Here is a 16,409-nt window from a genome sequence, read left to right as displayed (position 1 = left end):
CCTGTTCTAAGAAAGCAAGTACTTTCTTAGGCTTTGTGGCATTGATGTTGTAGATCTTTGGGACCTCGTATCGACCGTGGATGTCAGGGTCAAAATCTACTCCTACCCTTGAAGGATATGGTAGATAGGTTGGATCATTTCGCTCGAAGGGTAGGGAGCCTCAAAATGGCATCCATGCATCCAATTGTTATTCTAGATTCTTCTCCTCCATTTAGGTTGGGATACAGTCTTTCACCCTGTGGGGTACCTCCTCAACCTTGTTTTCCCAGTAACCTAGAGATTCCATCCCCCATGCCATTGGATTCTTCTCTCTTTTGGTGAGCCATCAGTCACCAAACCTTCTTTCCATGTGGATTACTTCTGTTACCACTTTGGTGGATAGCACTTGGCTCAGGGGGCCGTTGGGTATTGGAAGGTGAAATCGAAGGGCTGGCGGCAATTTTTCCACTGCTCCCATACTGATAGCTCCGTGTTCCAGTTCATGGGTGAGCAGTGTAAAAACATGGATCTAGAACATGGCTTGAGGCAGAAGCTATGGGGGTTGGAATAGAAAGAGTGAGTTCATGAAGACACAGACATGGCTGACTATTACACAAGTGAATTAGGTTCCAAGATGGAATCTTGGACTCATAAACACATTCTTCTGTGTCGACTGACAATGACATAGAGACTTTACAGAAGGACAAAAGTACTATGACATTGCATTAGAAAAGCGAGCAAGTACAATGCTTTATAGGAAACTGGATGGTAGCACTTCTCCTACTGTGCTTATGGGATTCTAGTCCTGAGCCCTCATTACTCCTTCCAAAAGGACTGAAGTAGGTGTGATTACAAATATCTAAAAACCCCTCCTCAATCACAACCAGAAGTACTAAGTGTGTAGAGGCTTTAGTGAGAGCAACACACCTGCAAAGTGTGGGCACACCATAGACATAGCAAAATACTAGAGGCTGTCATAGAAAAGGCTAAATGTGGATACCACAAACATGGTGGACATCCAAAGGCTATAACAGGGGCCTCACAAAGTGTACAGAGGCTGTAGTACAAGGCTACATGAGGAGTTTACAAGTTTATGTCCGAAGCATTAGGGCTAGGAAATACAAGGCTAAAAAAGTCTATTCGAATAGAAGGACTGATGAGGTTTGTCCTTCTCTTGGTGGTCTTCTTCTTCTTCTTTTGCTCCATGTTCTTCTTCTTCTTTAATAGCAACCAGATAGGCCTTTTGGGACCTCTTTTTGGCGTGGTAGAACTTCTCGATGTGTCTAGTCCTTTTGCAAAAGTCATAGAAAAGCTGGTCCTTCTTGCCTTTATACTTGTTGCTAGCATATAATGCTTGTTCATCTCTAGAGGTGCTTGGTTCTTCCTTAGTTTTTAGCTTCTTTTTCTCCTCTAACAATGATGCTTGGATATCAACAAGCTCAGGGTTTGACATATTGATTAGAGTTGTTGACACATTATATTATTATTATTATGAGTAGATTTGTAGGATTTTGTCAGTGGAGATCTTGACAAGGTCAATAGGCCTATCCTCTAGGACCCCACATATGACGTGATACCTCAGCTCAATGGGTTTGTCTTCGCATGGAAGACCGAATTCTTGGATAGTTGAATATCACTCATAGAATCTGAATGCAGCATAGGTATAGCATCAATCCCAAGGTCATGAACCAAATGGATCAACCATATGGCCTCCTTGCAAGCCTTAGTGGTTGTAACATACTCGGCCTTAGTGGTAGAGAGAGCCATACACTTCTAAACCCTAAACATCCAAGAGACAACACCTCCAGCATAGGTGAATACATAGCAAGAAGTGGACTTCCTATTATTTGCATGTCTGACATAATCGGAGTCTGTGTAGCCCACAACTCTTGTATCCTGGCTGTCATAGTAAATGCACATATCTGTTATGCCCTTCAGGTATCTCATCATACCCTTCATGGCATCCCAATGCTTCTTGCCAAGTGTAGCCATATAGCATGCCACAACACCATCTGCAAAGGCAATATTTGGACGAGTGGCTATCATGGCATACATCAAAACTACCCACGACTGATGCATAAGGGATCTTGGCCATCTTGGCCCTCTGCTCATCTGTCTGCGGACAATTGGCCTGTGAGATATTCACATAAGAAGGTAATGGACAACCAATAGGCTTCACATCTTGCATGCGAAAACGCTCAAGGACTTTATGAATGTACTCCCTTTGTGAGAGGTAGAGTAATCCTCTATCAGGCAGATACCAAGAATGAAAAACTCAAATCTATTAGGCGGATGTCTATCTCTAGCAGACTATCACACTGCAGGATCTATTGCATGTCTAACATACTATCCAATATCTTGGCCATGTGTACCAATTGCTAAAAAAGGCTGTCCAACTGGCTATGTATGAGCACGGTGGCTCCTCCTGGAATATAACCCTATGTATCTCTACCACCTTCTCAAGCTGTTAATGCATCTTGTCTTCATGGAAGACAACATCATGGTTGCGAATGACTTTTCATGCCTATGGATCCTAGAGGCAGTAACCCATCTTGCCTACATCTCCGTAGCCAAGGAAAATGTATTTGATACTCTTAGGATCTAGCTTACTATGCTTATCCTTGGGCACATGGTAGTATGCCTCACATCCAAAGACACGTAGATGCGCATAAGACGGCTTCCCAGTCCATACCTCCTCTGCAACCTAGAAATCCAAACCACTGGAAGGTGATATATTTATGATATGCACAGCTGTACTGACTGCCTTAGCCCAAAAGCTCTATGGTAGGCTTGCATGGCTAAGCATACTACCTACACGCTCTTGGATTGTTCTATTCATCCGCTTAGCCAAACCATTTTGAGGTGGGTATAGGGGGCGGTCAACTGACGCTTAATACCCCTTTTGTCACATAGCTGATCAGAGGCACATGACACATATTCTCCCCCATTGTTAGTCCTATGGCATTTCAGCCTATGCCTAGTTTGGTTTTCAACCAATGCAAGCCATCTTTGAAACACAGCCAAGACATTTGACTTACGTTTAATGGGATAAGCCCAAAGTTTATGTGAAAAATCATCAATAAACGTTAGAAAATACTTTGCACCACCCATAGATTGACAAGGCATGGGCCCATAGACATCCAAATGTACTAATGCTAGGGGCACACTCATGCGTGTCCTACTAGACTTCTTATGTGTATTTCTAGTCTATCTACTATAAAGACAATGCTCACATGAATCAAAACATGCATAGTCAAGGGACGGTAAGTATTGCAAACCAGAAAGCATTTTCATTCCCTTCAAAGACATATGGCCCAAATGAGTATGCCAAAGAGATACATGTGGGATGGAACCCAGTGACAAAACATGGTCAACAGAGGACCCATCAAATACAAGAGGATAGAGGCTGCTAGCCTTGGCACCTCTAGCAAGCACAAGTCTGCCACATGTGATCTTCTAGGCAGAATCCCCAAAAGAGACATGAAACCCAACATAATCAAGCTGCCTTGCAGACATAAGATTGCGTGTAAGTGTAGGTACATGATGTACATCCTATAACAAAAAATTACTACCAGTAGAGAACTACATGCGTACATTCCCAATGCCAACAATAGCAAGTGATCGGTGGTCATCACCCAAGCGAACAGAACTAGAGACAGTGCAGTAGGAGTGAAACCACTCACGGCATGGTCTAACATAAAATGAAGCACTAGAATCCAAAAGCCAGCATTGCGCATACATAGAATGAACCTGAATCTCGGTCAATGGCATAGCATCACAAGAATTAGCTGCGAGTATGTACTACCCATTGGAGTCATCAGTCTGCATGACATTTATCTCCTTGATTTTCACATTGGATTTCATACGCACAATGCTGCGATCAGAGGACTTTTCCTATACTTTGTCTTTTCCCTTCTCTTTGCGCTTCTCATTGTGCAACTCATGACATTGTGGGTGTATATGACCCTTCTTGCTGCAATGATGACATGTCACATTAGCATTTCTCCCATGAGACTTGCTGCGTGACTTACCACGTGACTTAGACCTAGACTTCTGTGAGTCTCTGCCACGGCCATTCCCATAATCATTCTTTCCATTACCATCTCTACCTCTAACAGTCAAAGCATGTGGCACATGAGAGGCATCTGAGTTCCTACAGTTGATCTCTTCCTGCAGAAGAGCACTCTCTACATCAGGCAAGTTTAAAATAGTAGCAAGAGCACATAAGATAGTCTAGAATACATCCCATGACTCACTTAGAGTCTAAAGCAAAAACAATGGAGTGACCTCATCACTGAAGGGAATGCCCTGTGAAGTCAAGTTCTTGAGAATAGCATGGAACTAGCTCAAATGAGTAGACATCATCATATTCTCCTTCATGCGCAGATCCATAAGTTGTTTTAGCCAATACATCTGACCTGCTAGACTTTTCTTGTCATATAGGTTCTTGATCTTATCCCAAAACTGCCAAGCACTCAGTGCTTCCTCAATCACATTGTGCACATGTTCAATGAGAGAGAAGATGAGGGTGTGTTGAGATATCGAGATCCACTCGTGATATGCCAGGGTGACTGTTGTGTATTTATGTCACCGACTTGTCAGTTTTGCAGATGCGGTTGGTACACCGCCCATGAATAATAGCTAGATGACAGCTATCCTTATCTACTCTAGTTCGTGGCTCAGTTAGTATGCCACCTTAGTTAGTTGAGTTTGGTTTGAGACCCATATATAGGGTTCTTCTATTTCTATGTACTAGAGTTCTTTTGGCTTACACAACTAAGAAGAGGAAAACTATTTTGAGCCTCCACCTTTGTGTGTATTCTCCCATTGTGCAAACAAGAAAGCTACAAGTGAGACTCCTTCCTTCTCTCCCACAATCTTGACATGGTATCAGAGCCTTCTTCGTGGTAAGGAGCTCAAGAAAGCAAGCCAAGCTCGTGATGTTCTGGTAAGAGGACCAGTGTTGCTTTCATTCTTCTGTTTTGGGAGCAAGTCTCTGCAGGTAGCACAGCCGGGAAGTGCAAGAGTGCATTGTCTCAGGTTGAGACGCCCTTTGCGGTGAAGCAAGAGGACAGTATATGCTGCGGGAATGGGCTTTAGCCCTCAATGACCCTGTTTTTTTTATTTGAGGCCATTTCGGGGTCTGTTTTGGAGGCGGAAGTTTTCTGCACGCACTCAGGAAAAGGCCCAGTTTTATGCTATGCGACCACTGTTCTACAGGTTGCTAAAAAGTTACTGTAGAAATTGCATCGTATGCCTGTGCGCAGAGACATTGGGAGTTACAGAATCATCCTTGCTGCCTGTTGATGCAAAATCGTCACTAGAAAGTGACTGTGTGGTGAAATACCACTTTCGTCAGTTTTGCAGATTTGCCCTTGTGAGGCTGGAGCTGTGTTATTTGCAGTGACAGAATTTTTTCAGTGTTCTGTAATGGCGTCTGATTCTCTTTCACAAATTGTCATTGAAAAGCTTGACAAGAACAACTTCCAAGCATGGAAGTTTAGAATGACAAATTTCCTTATGGGAAAAGGATATTGGGAATTTGTTGTAGGAAATGAAGAAGAACCAGTTCTTCCTGATGTTCCCAATCAACAGCAAATGCAGGCATTTAAAGCATGGCATGAGAGAGCCAGGAAAGTTATGTACTGGCTCTCTATCAGCATTTCAGACTCTATGATTCTGCATATTAAAGATGCAAGTACGCCAAAGGAGGCATGGGTACTTTGTCAAAAATGTGTAGCACAAATACGCAAGCCAGGAAAATGCAGCTCAAGCAAGAGTTGCATAATGTGCAAAGAGAAAATATGAGCATTAATGACTACCACATGAAGGTGAAGAAGATTGCAGATGCACTTGCTTCCATTGGGTCGCCAGTGGAAGATGATGATTTAGTTTCTGTGACCTTGAATGGTCCAGAAAAGGATTATGCACAATTCCGAACATCCATTTCCATCCGTGAAAGATTTCCTGATTTTGAGGAGTTGATTGCTCTTTTAATTTCTGAGGAGCAGAGAAATGGTGGTGCATCTTCTTCAGGAGGAACTTCAAAAGAAGCTATCTTCTACTCAAATGCTGGAAGAGGTAGAGGTAGAGGTAGAGGAGGCCGATCTGGAGGCTGTAGTAGAAATCAAAATATGCAGCAAACTCAAGAAAACCAGTCCTATGGAGGAGGACGTGGTAACTCTAAAGGCAGGGGGAGCCAAAGAGGTCGTGGTGGATGGCAAAGAGGCCAAAATGCAAACAGCAATGTTGAATGCTACTACTGTGGTAAAATGGGTCATATGGCTAAGGACTGCTATAAAAAGCAGAATGACATCATGAATGGAAAATTGCAACAAGAAATTTATGCATCTTCTAGTAGACAGGGTGATGACAAAAATGAGCATTTGTTTATGGTGCAGCACATGACCAATTCTGTGACAAGTGCAGAAGAAAGAAATGATGTGTGGTATGTTGACTCAGGTGCATCAAACCACATGACAGGTCATGCAGAATGGATGCAGGATGCAAAGAAAATGGAAAAACCAGGATTTGTGGAGACTGGTGATGATACTGCATATCCTATTGTGCAGATTGAAAAATTTCCTTTGTCTATGCAGGATGGGAAAAAGAAATACCTATCGGATGTATTTCATGTCCCGAATATCACCAAGAATCTAGTTTATGTTGGTCAAATGGTTGAGCAAGGCTTGCATGTGAGATTTAACTCTCATGGATGCTTTGTTGAGGATATGAAAAATAAAGGTCGCTTGATTAGCAAAAGGAAATAAGAAGGGCAGAATGTTTACGTTGGATGCAGACATGTCTGAATTGAGTGTAGCAATGTTTGCACATGGGACCGGTGTAGTTGCAGATATTGATATCTGGCATAAACTCATCGGTCATGTTAATGTACAACGGGTTAAATCAATGCAGGCCTAAAATATTGTTGCAGGATTGCCTAAATTCAAGGTTGCAGAAATGCATAAGGTATGTGAAGCCTGCCAATTTGGAAAGCAGGCAAGGAAACCATTTCCTAGACATGTTCAAGAGAGTAAGAAGCCATTGGAATTAATCCACTCTGATGTGTGGACTACTAAAGCTGCATCTCTTGGAGGCTATCATTATTTTGTCACTTTTATTGATGACTATAGTAGAAAAGTTTGGGTGTATTTTATGAAAAAGAAAAGTGAAGTTTTTGGGCATTTCAAAACTCTTAAAGCTATGGTTGAAAAAGAAACAAGCCTGCAAATAAAATACCTAAGGTCAGATGGAGGGGGAGAGTACCTCTCAAATGAGTTTGCAAGGTTCCTGCAGGAGCATGGCATAAAGCAGCAATATTCATGCAGTCATACCCCACAACAAAATGGAATTGTAGAAAGGAAAAACAGGCATATTGGAGAGGTATCTCGTGCCATGCTCAATGAAAAAGACTTGCTAGATTTTTACTGGGCTGAAGCAGTTGCTACAGCAGTCTACATAATGAACAGGACTCCCACTGCAGCAATACATGGGATGACTCCAGAGGAGAGGTATACTGGTAGGAAATCGGATATTTCTCATTTGAAAATTTTTGGTTGCATTGCCTATGTTCATGTGCCAGATGAGTTGAGATCCAAGTTGGATCCAAAAGCTGAGAAGTGCATCTTTATTGGTTACTCTCTGCAGCAAAAAGGGTATAGATGCTATAACCCTTCTACTCGTAAGTTTACAGTGAGCAGAGATGTTGTTTTTTATGAGATGAGTAGCTGGTATAAACCACTAAATGTGATTGATAATGTAGATGCACAAAATGGTAATGCTGCACAGAATTCACAGCAGCAGTCACAAGATATTAGTGGACCTGGAGTGTCCTCTAGCAATGGTTCACATTCTTTGCCATGGACAGGCAGATTGAGATCAGTAGAATTGTCTCAAAGCAATGCAGATAGTGGTATGCATGTATCACGAAAAGGAAAAGAGAAGGTAGATCAGCCCATGTTTGATGTGAATGCAGGCCACTCTTATGTGGATGGTGAATCCAGTGGCTCAGAACAGAGCATTGATGATGAGTTGGGTATTCCTTCTATTGTTACACCTGGAGTAAGGAAGACCAGGGATGTTTTGAGAGCACCTGGGAAAGAACCTACTTTGCGCAGGTCTACCAGAGTTAGGTATCCTGTGGATAGGCTGAAATATGATGGATTTACAGCCATTCACTATGCATATATGGTCAAAGTGATACAGGAACCAGAACCCACTTCTTTTGAGCAAGCCATGGGAAAAGAAAAATGGGAGAAAGCCATGGATGAAGAAATGGATGCCTTGGAAGAAAATGCTACATGGGAATTGGTACCTTTGCCTAAAGGTAAGAATGCAATTGGCTGTAAGTGGGTTTATAAGGTGAAGCACAATGTAGATGGTTCTATGAATAGATACAAGGCAAGATTAGTAGTCAAGGGGTATGCACAAACATATGGCATTGATTATGAAGAAACATTCAATCCGATTGCAAGGATGGCAACCGTAAGAGCAGTCATTGCTATGGCTGCATCAAAGGAATGGTCTTTACATCAGATGGATGTAAAGAATGCCTTCTTGCATGGTGATTTGCAAGAAGAGGTATATATGGAGCAGCCACCAGGTTATGTCCATGCTGTTCATCCTGAGTTTGTTTGCACGTTGAAGAAAGCATTGTATGGCTTGAAGCAAGCACCTAGAGCATGGTCTAACAAGATAGGATAGTATCTTGTCACTATTGGCTTTCAGATTTCCAAGGCAGATTTCTCACTTTATGTGAGAAAAACAGAGAAAGGTATTATGCTGCTTGTCATTTATGTTGATGATTTGATTATCACAGGTGATAGTGATGAAGATATCCTTCATGTGAAAATGCTATTGAAGCAGAAGTTTGAGATGAAGGATTTGGGAGAGCTGCGTTATTTCTTGGGCATTGAGGTGATTAGATCATCAAGTGGGATATGGCTCTTACAGAGGCAGTATGGATTGGACATGCTGTCCAAATATGGGATGACAAGCTATAAGCCTATTTCAGTTCCTTTGGAGCAGAATGTGAAGCTGAGCGCAGATGCAGGTGAGCTTCTGGAAGAACCTACTATGTACAGACTCATAGTAGGAAGTTTGATTTATATGACTATTACCAGGCCAGATTTGAGCTATGATGTTGGATTGGTAAGTCGGTTTATGCAGGCTCCAAGGAAACCGCATTTAGATGCGTTTAGATGCATACTCATAGACGATCTACTAGTGGATATGTGTTCTCTTTTTGGAGTGTTGCAGTCACTTGGAGCAGCAAGAAACAGCCTACAGTTGCCTTGTTGAGCACGGAGGCCGAGTACAGGGGTGCAACAATGGCTGCATGTGAGGTAGCTTGGTTGCATAAGCTACTTTATGATATGCATCAGCCTACAGATGGGCCAGTTGTCATTTATTGTGACAACATGAGCAGTATACACTTGGCAAATAACCCAGTCTATCATGCTAGAACAAAGCACATTGAGGTGCATTATCACTATGTGCGGGAGAGGGTTTTACTAGGTCTTATTGATCTAGTTTATGTCAGCACAGAGGATCAGGTAGCTGACATATTTACGAAGGCATTGGCCGCAGAGAAGCTGCGCAAGTTCAGAGACCTGCTTGGTGTGCAGGAATTGGGATTGAGCTCGAGGGGGAGTGTTGAGATATCAAGCTCCACTCGTGATATGCCAGGGTAACTGTTGTGTATTTATGTCACCGACTTGTCAGTTTTGCAGATGCGGTTGGTACACCGCCCATGAATAATAGCTAGATGACAGCTATCCTTATCTACTCTAGTTCGTGGCTCAGTTAGTATGCCACCTTAGTTAGTTGAGTTTGGTTTGAGACCCATATATAGGGTTCTTCTATTTCTATGTACTAGAGTTCTTTTGGCTTACACAACTAAGAAGAGGAAAACTGTTTTTAGCCTCCACCTTTGTGTGTATTCCCCCATTGTGCAAGCAAGAAAGCTGCAAGTGAGACTCCTTCCTTCTCTCCTACAATCTTGACAGGGTGGACTTGCATAGCTCATCAAGCTCCATCCATTTGTTATCAATCATAGTTTCAGGCTGCTCTCCATGCAACCTTAGTGGTTTTATTTGTAATTTTTGCACCAATACCTGCCAAACTTGGCTCTTCCCATAGGCAATACCATCAAGTTTAGTGATGTTGAAGATAGCACTGTCACAGTGGAAGAAGATGACATATTGCAGTCCAAAATAGTGCAGATAGTTCAAAATTACTTGTTGTAAACTATTGTAAATAGCTAAAATATCACCAAAACCAAGGCAAAATGACCACAAACTAATAGCTAATGATGCTGCCCACAACGTATCATCAAAAGTACCTAAAATCAAGATGATTCATCATGAAAAATGTGGTGCAATGCATGCATAACTGCTTGATGTAATAAATTATAGCCAAGTATAATGAGAGTAAACTGTAGGTAAAATGAATGCACCAAGTCAAGCACTAACTGTCAAAGATAACCAGCATCAAGCGGGAATAAATCAGCATGTGACAACAATCATACGGACATCAAGCAAACACCCAAGCATGTCAAATGAATCCATTAGTAAGCCGGCACATCCCCTGTGTAATAGGGAAAAGTGTACACAACACTAGCAAGACCTGACACAAATAGGTGTATGCTTAGGGAGTGCAAAGCCTAAATAAGCCCAAGTACATATGTGAGGACCACGGCATATCAACCATGCAACAACCAAGTGAAGATCCTAGTCTCAAGTGTTCGAATGCTCAAGTAGCATAACCCACCTACTCTATTGTCAAGTGTATCAAGACGCTCGCACTGGCACAAAAACTGTAAATGTCAAGCAAGAAAGCTCAAACAAAGCATGTAAGAGTGTACCAGTGACATATGTCCAATATTAAGCATCAATGAGACATCCCGAGCATATAGACTCTGTAGCATACATACATAGCATCCATAGACATAAAGTACATCCAAACTGTGACTCTGGCAAGCTAAGAAATAGCCAAAGTAAGCTCCTGACAATTAAATGTCAAGCCCAAGTAAGCTGCAGTAGCAATCAACTCCAAGACAATGTAACTAGCATGTATAGAGATGGCATAAGCCAAGCATGTCAAGACTGGTCAAATATAAACAAAGTACATGCCATAAGTACATCAAAGATGGAGATCCAAAATGCTATGTGAAGCAATCTCAAGCTCAACCAATGATCCAAGAGCAAATCCAAGCTCGATGTCGATCCCCGAGAGTCACTTACATCAATGTATATAGCTAAGACATAGCCCGAATCCAATAGGCATATCAAAACATGAGCAAATGAGCTTTAGCCCTGAATATTGTAGCAACAAATAAATGTCCAAAATTGAGCAAACAGTGGCTCAATCCAAGCTCAAAACCATAGTCATACTTTCCCATATGTATAGGCACCAATCAGGCATAATCGAGCATCAAATGACCATGTAGCATAAGCATAAAATATAATGATAGGGAGCTGCCCTATTTTGGACTGCTTGTGGACTATGTAAAAAAATAAATGGTTGAGAAAATTCAGCCCCAAAAGCATCTCACATCATAGGCATACATTCCCCTAGCATTCACTTGCATCAAGGTTGCTAGGTCTAGATAATGAGATACCTGCTTGCTTCATTTGTGCTTTGGTCATGATGCTCAACAGAATCAGGGTGGCCTCACCATCAAGTGTCTCAAATCTGAATAGCCCAATGGTACAGATGGCACGATTGCCAAACTAATGGAGGTTTTTTGCCTAGGGCACTCGACATATAAGTGTGTTATCCCACGCTACTTTGGACATCTTAGGGCAGCTTTGTCTTAAGTGGATTGCTCCCCTTTGGGGTAGTGAGATGAGATATGCCCTGGGTGACTGCTAGCACATGATGGGTTATTGGTTCTCTCCTCCTAGACCTCTACCTCTTCCATTGCTTAATGCCATCACCGAAAATGGTCAAAAATCCATCAAACTAGGGTTGCCTTCTTTCATACGATATGTAAGGGTTCACATATGCTTCGTCCTCATTCGACTCCTCTATGTAATGTATCAGAGTATCGCTCGATGGATGGGTCATGATGGTTCCAGGTGGTCTAGGTATCCCTATAAGGTTGATGTCCATCCTAGGGACAATTGGCTTTGAGTCATTGGGTACTAGGAGAGCTAATGGAGCTCCCCTCCCAAAGTGGAGCAGCCTATTTTCTAGGTAATAAGACTGGTTATATGGTTGTGGGTATGGAGATTGCCTTGGCAATCTACAATGCATCACGTCATGGCCAAACCTACTGCAATTAGCACATGGTCTTGACCTAGGATCCAAGCACTCGACTGGGAGGTGATTTCCTCCACAATGCATGCATTATTGCACATGAGGTCGTGTGGGCCTTCTCATCATCTCTTGAAGCTTAGCCAACTCTAGCTTTATGTTTGCAACTCCCGACGCCCTTTCCCTTGCCTTGTGTGCTCTAGCTAGATCTCTCACTAATGGTTGTAGCTCTCTTTGAGGATCTAGAGGCACTGCCATATCAGGTTGTGGTTTTGGAGTTTCTCTCCTTGAGTAGGTCATCTATGCATGCGGCTTCTTCAAAGACCCTAGCTAGCATGTCCCTTTGCAGGTTTGATTTGCTCACCAAGGCCTTATAAAGCTCTTTGCTTTGGATTCTGTTTATAAATACAGTGGTGGAGACTGCTCATTCGTTAGGTTGTTGTACCACTGGGATTATAAAATTTTCATGCAATTAAAAGTTAGTTGGTTAGTTCAAAAGTTAGTTAGTCAATTAATAAATAAGTAAGGTTACTAACTAAAGACTAACTAAAGTAAAAACTAACTAACATTAATAACTAACAATTTTATCTAATTAAGAAAAAAAACCAAGGATCGTAACCCGACATTTTTTCTGGATTGACAAGGAATGTAGCCACCCATCATAGAAGTTACGACGTGAACGAGAGTTATGAGCCATATTACTCACTAGTGTTAATGTGTATAGTATGGATGGTCTAAAAATGCTAGATTTTTGGACAAAACTTGCATATTTTTTATATTATTTATTGTAAATATCTAAAAAGCTATGAAAGTTTCTAGAATAGGATGTCATGTAAAAAAAGCAAGTGGATTTTTTAGCTAGTTTTGGAGATTTAATGAAAAAAAAAAGATTGGCGAAATTGCGAGCATCATGATCGCAGTTTAAAGCAACAAACATCACTTCGAACATGGAGAAGAAGAAGGAGGGATGTCAAAGATTTCTAAGCAAGTGTCTTGGGGTTTTACCCCCTTTTGGAGCCAACAAAACCATCAGATTTGTGATTTGAGCATCATATTGCTGATTTTGCCAAGCACCCCTCCATAAAGAGCTCTTCTTCTCATTGCTACAACCCTTCTTCTCTAATTTAGCTATGAACATGAGGCATGGGGAGCATTTTAGAGAAGCATAAGGAGACATTGAGAGGCTACTAGAGAGAGGTAGAAACAGGGAGGTAGAAGGATATCCCTCCAAGAGGGTGAGAGAGAGAGAGACAGAGAGAGAGAGGGAGAGGAGTTGCCCCGAGAGACTGGGAGGGAGAGAGTTAGCTTAATTCCCCCTATCTCGAAAGCCATCTTCTCTTACGCTCTCCCATCTCAATTTCATTCCTCCTTCTTTATCTCTCGAATCCACTTGCGAACAATGGCTCCAAATTGACAAGGTGGAAAGTCAATGGGAACCACTGCAACCGGTCAAGGAATGGGCATTGCTAGAGATACAAGAGTGCTCGAGGTTGTCAGAGTTGCTACTACCAACGGAACATCGAGTGTGGCGAATGCAAGTGTGAGCAAAGACAAAATTCCCAATGTCGTCGTACCAAATCAGGTTATTCATTACTAGGTTATTATTTTGCCACATAAAATAATTACATAAAATATTAGCTTCTATATTTTACACTTACATGAATTGATAGTTTCATCTAGAAAGCATACTAGTACTCGCATAAACAATTAATATGATTTGTAGTTAGATTAAGTGAGATTCTAAATCATGGAATCATGATGGAAATAGTTACAAGAGGTTATTGCACATATGAATTTATGCACACTCGAGATTAGTAAAATAACTTCATATAATTATTGTCAAACACGACAAGGTTAAGTATTGACTAATTCTTAAAAAGTGAAACTCTATTCAAAGGGATCTGTAAGTCATCTCATTAAGTTATTGACATAATATATTTCTTTAAGGAATTTCACTTATGTTGGGTAAGATAGCCCAAATGAGAAATTCATGCCTTGCTTAACATGTTGTAAGAGATGTACTCAATACTTCTTCATGGGAAGGAGAATCCTCATTAGAATGTAAGGTTACCTTAGGATAAGGTCTACCTTGGCTATGGAAGCTGTGAGATGCATGATGGTGTGATTGTCATTGCATCATTTGATATATGTTTGAAAGGATTGTTTGTGTTTGCTAGAATCTAGATCTTTGATTAAAAACATTGACAAACAGGATAAAAAGAAAAGTTACACTAGGCTACCCTCAAGCTTGCTGCAAGACCCTACTCCTAGGGGGTCATGGTTATCACTTTGAGACTTAGACCAGCACAAGAAAAAGGTCTGTCCGTAGGGATAGTCTCGAGCAGTAGGAAATGTGGGTGCTAGGGGGGGCTTTGGCTGTAAATCGTGCATTGTTTCTAAAATCTAACAAGCCCCTTCATGACCCAGGATGGGATGCTGGAACCATAAACACTAGTTACAAGGGTGGAGTCTTGGTGGGTAGAATACCCTCGTAGAATTTTGTGTATCTTCCATAGGGTCGGAAGATGGAAATTGTAATAAACTTCCAATATAATGAAGAAAATTATTTTACTTAATTGTTGTTTGAATTGTGTGCGTATCTCTGAGATAAATTACGTGAAGGAACTTGTGATTTAATAGAGTGATTAAGGAAGTTGGTTGTATATGTTCCAAAATAAATGTGATGTAGGTAATTAAAAAAACTAAAGATGATTTTGTCATCAAAGGAAAGCGGGTGGGTGTAACCCTCGACAGATCCATCCAATGGTAGGGTGGTCCCGATGAGCTGGGAGCTTTTCTAAATCGACAATAGAAATAGGAAGATGATAAATTGACCAACTAGTTGTTAGGTAGAACTGACTTGCATTGTTTTAGGGGACGGGAATGGGATTTTGCCTTAATGGGCAAGAGGGTTGACGTACTACACTCCCCTTCGTCTTCCATTCTCTTTCAACCAAGTGCAATGGGAAATCTGCTTCCGATTGAGTAATCTTGTATGGAAACTCGACTTATTGATGCTAGATGGCTGTTAGGAGACTCATCTGATTTTAGCAACCTGAAAATTTAGGCTGATCCTACTGGGTTCGTCCGGAACACTTTCATTGCGATGTAGACTGAATAGGGTCTAAGTGACAAACCCCACGATGTTCCAAGGGAGCATCGAGTGGCATCATTTGGAAAACCTACTAATGGACTACAAAAAGATATGCCTTGGAATGAGCTTGGCAGACATCTCACAGTTGGTATTAGAGTGCATGTTAATATAGAATACGATGTAAGCTTAAGAAAAAAAAAAATTTAAAAAACAGGCTAGGATATGTTTTTTTCTCTTTGTTAATGTATGTTTTTGAATTATGGCATAATAACAAATCTTGGAAACAATTCTTGATCTTTCGAGTAATGTTTATGTCAACTATGCCTTCATCCAATTTTTCTTGGAGAATTCAGATGATACGGTACTAGACTAGTTGTACAACCCCTCACCTCTATATTGTGAAATATGGTGGATGATTAGCAGAGGATACTACTATATCGATGCAAGCCATCTAGCTTATCTTCAAAATAATTTGAAAATGGTAAAATGGACAGAAGATCTTAAAGTTGTCAAGATCTATCTATTTTATGAGGCCAATGTAAACTCAACCCTGTGTACTAGAGGCAAGAAGATCAAACTAAACCAATATATCTATGAGAAAATTAAGAAGATCCTTCCAGTAGATAGAGTAAAAGTCATAGGTCGCTCTAGTCACCGCAACTACAAAAATGACAGATTTCTTGAACTCCTTAAAAAATATAGATTCCTAGATATCTACTCTTCGAATCCAAGTTACTTCATAAAGGATGTATCAGATTGTCATGCTTAGATTGTAGTAGGGAATCCTTTTCTCAAAAAAAAAAAGATGAGCCTGTGAGCTATTTGATTACCTTGTACATCCGTTGTAGTAAAGATTGATTGATACTTTATCAATCAGAGAAATAATGGAACCTTATTTTCCCTTTGAACCTCTAAAATTGCAATTTAACTTTAGCAATGGGAAGAGAGTTTTAATTGAAATTGTTTCAATTAATCAAGTGAGAAATAATTTGAGTATCAAACTCTAATATTAATGCTATATAAATTTCGTAAAGTTTAACTTGGGAATTGTTGAAAACTTCCTAGAATTTTGCATCCA

Source organism: Lygodium microphyllum, chromosome 10, assembly GCF_053477565.2.
Source record: "Lygodium microphyllum isolate KBCC chromosome 10, Lygodium_microphyllum_v1.1.10, whole genome shotgun sequence".
Lineage (NCBI taxonomy): Eukaryota > Viridiplantae > Streptophyta > Polypodiopsida > Schizaeales > Lygodiaceae > Lygodium > Lygodium microphyllum.
The sequence above is the reverse complement of the archived record's forward strand: the minus strand, read 5'-3'. Positions refer to the sequence as shown.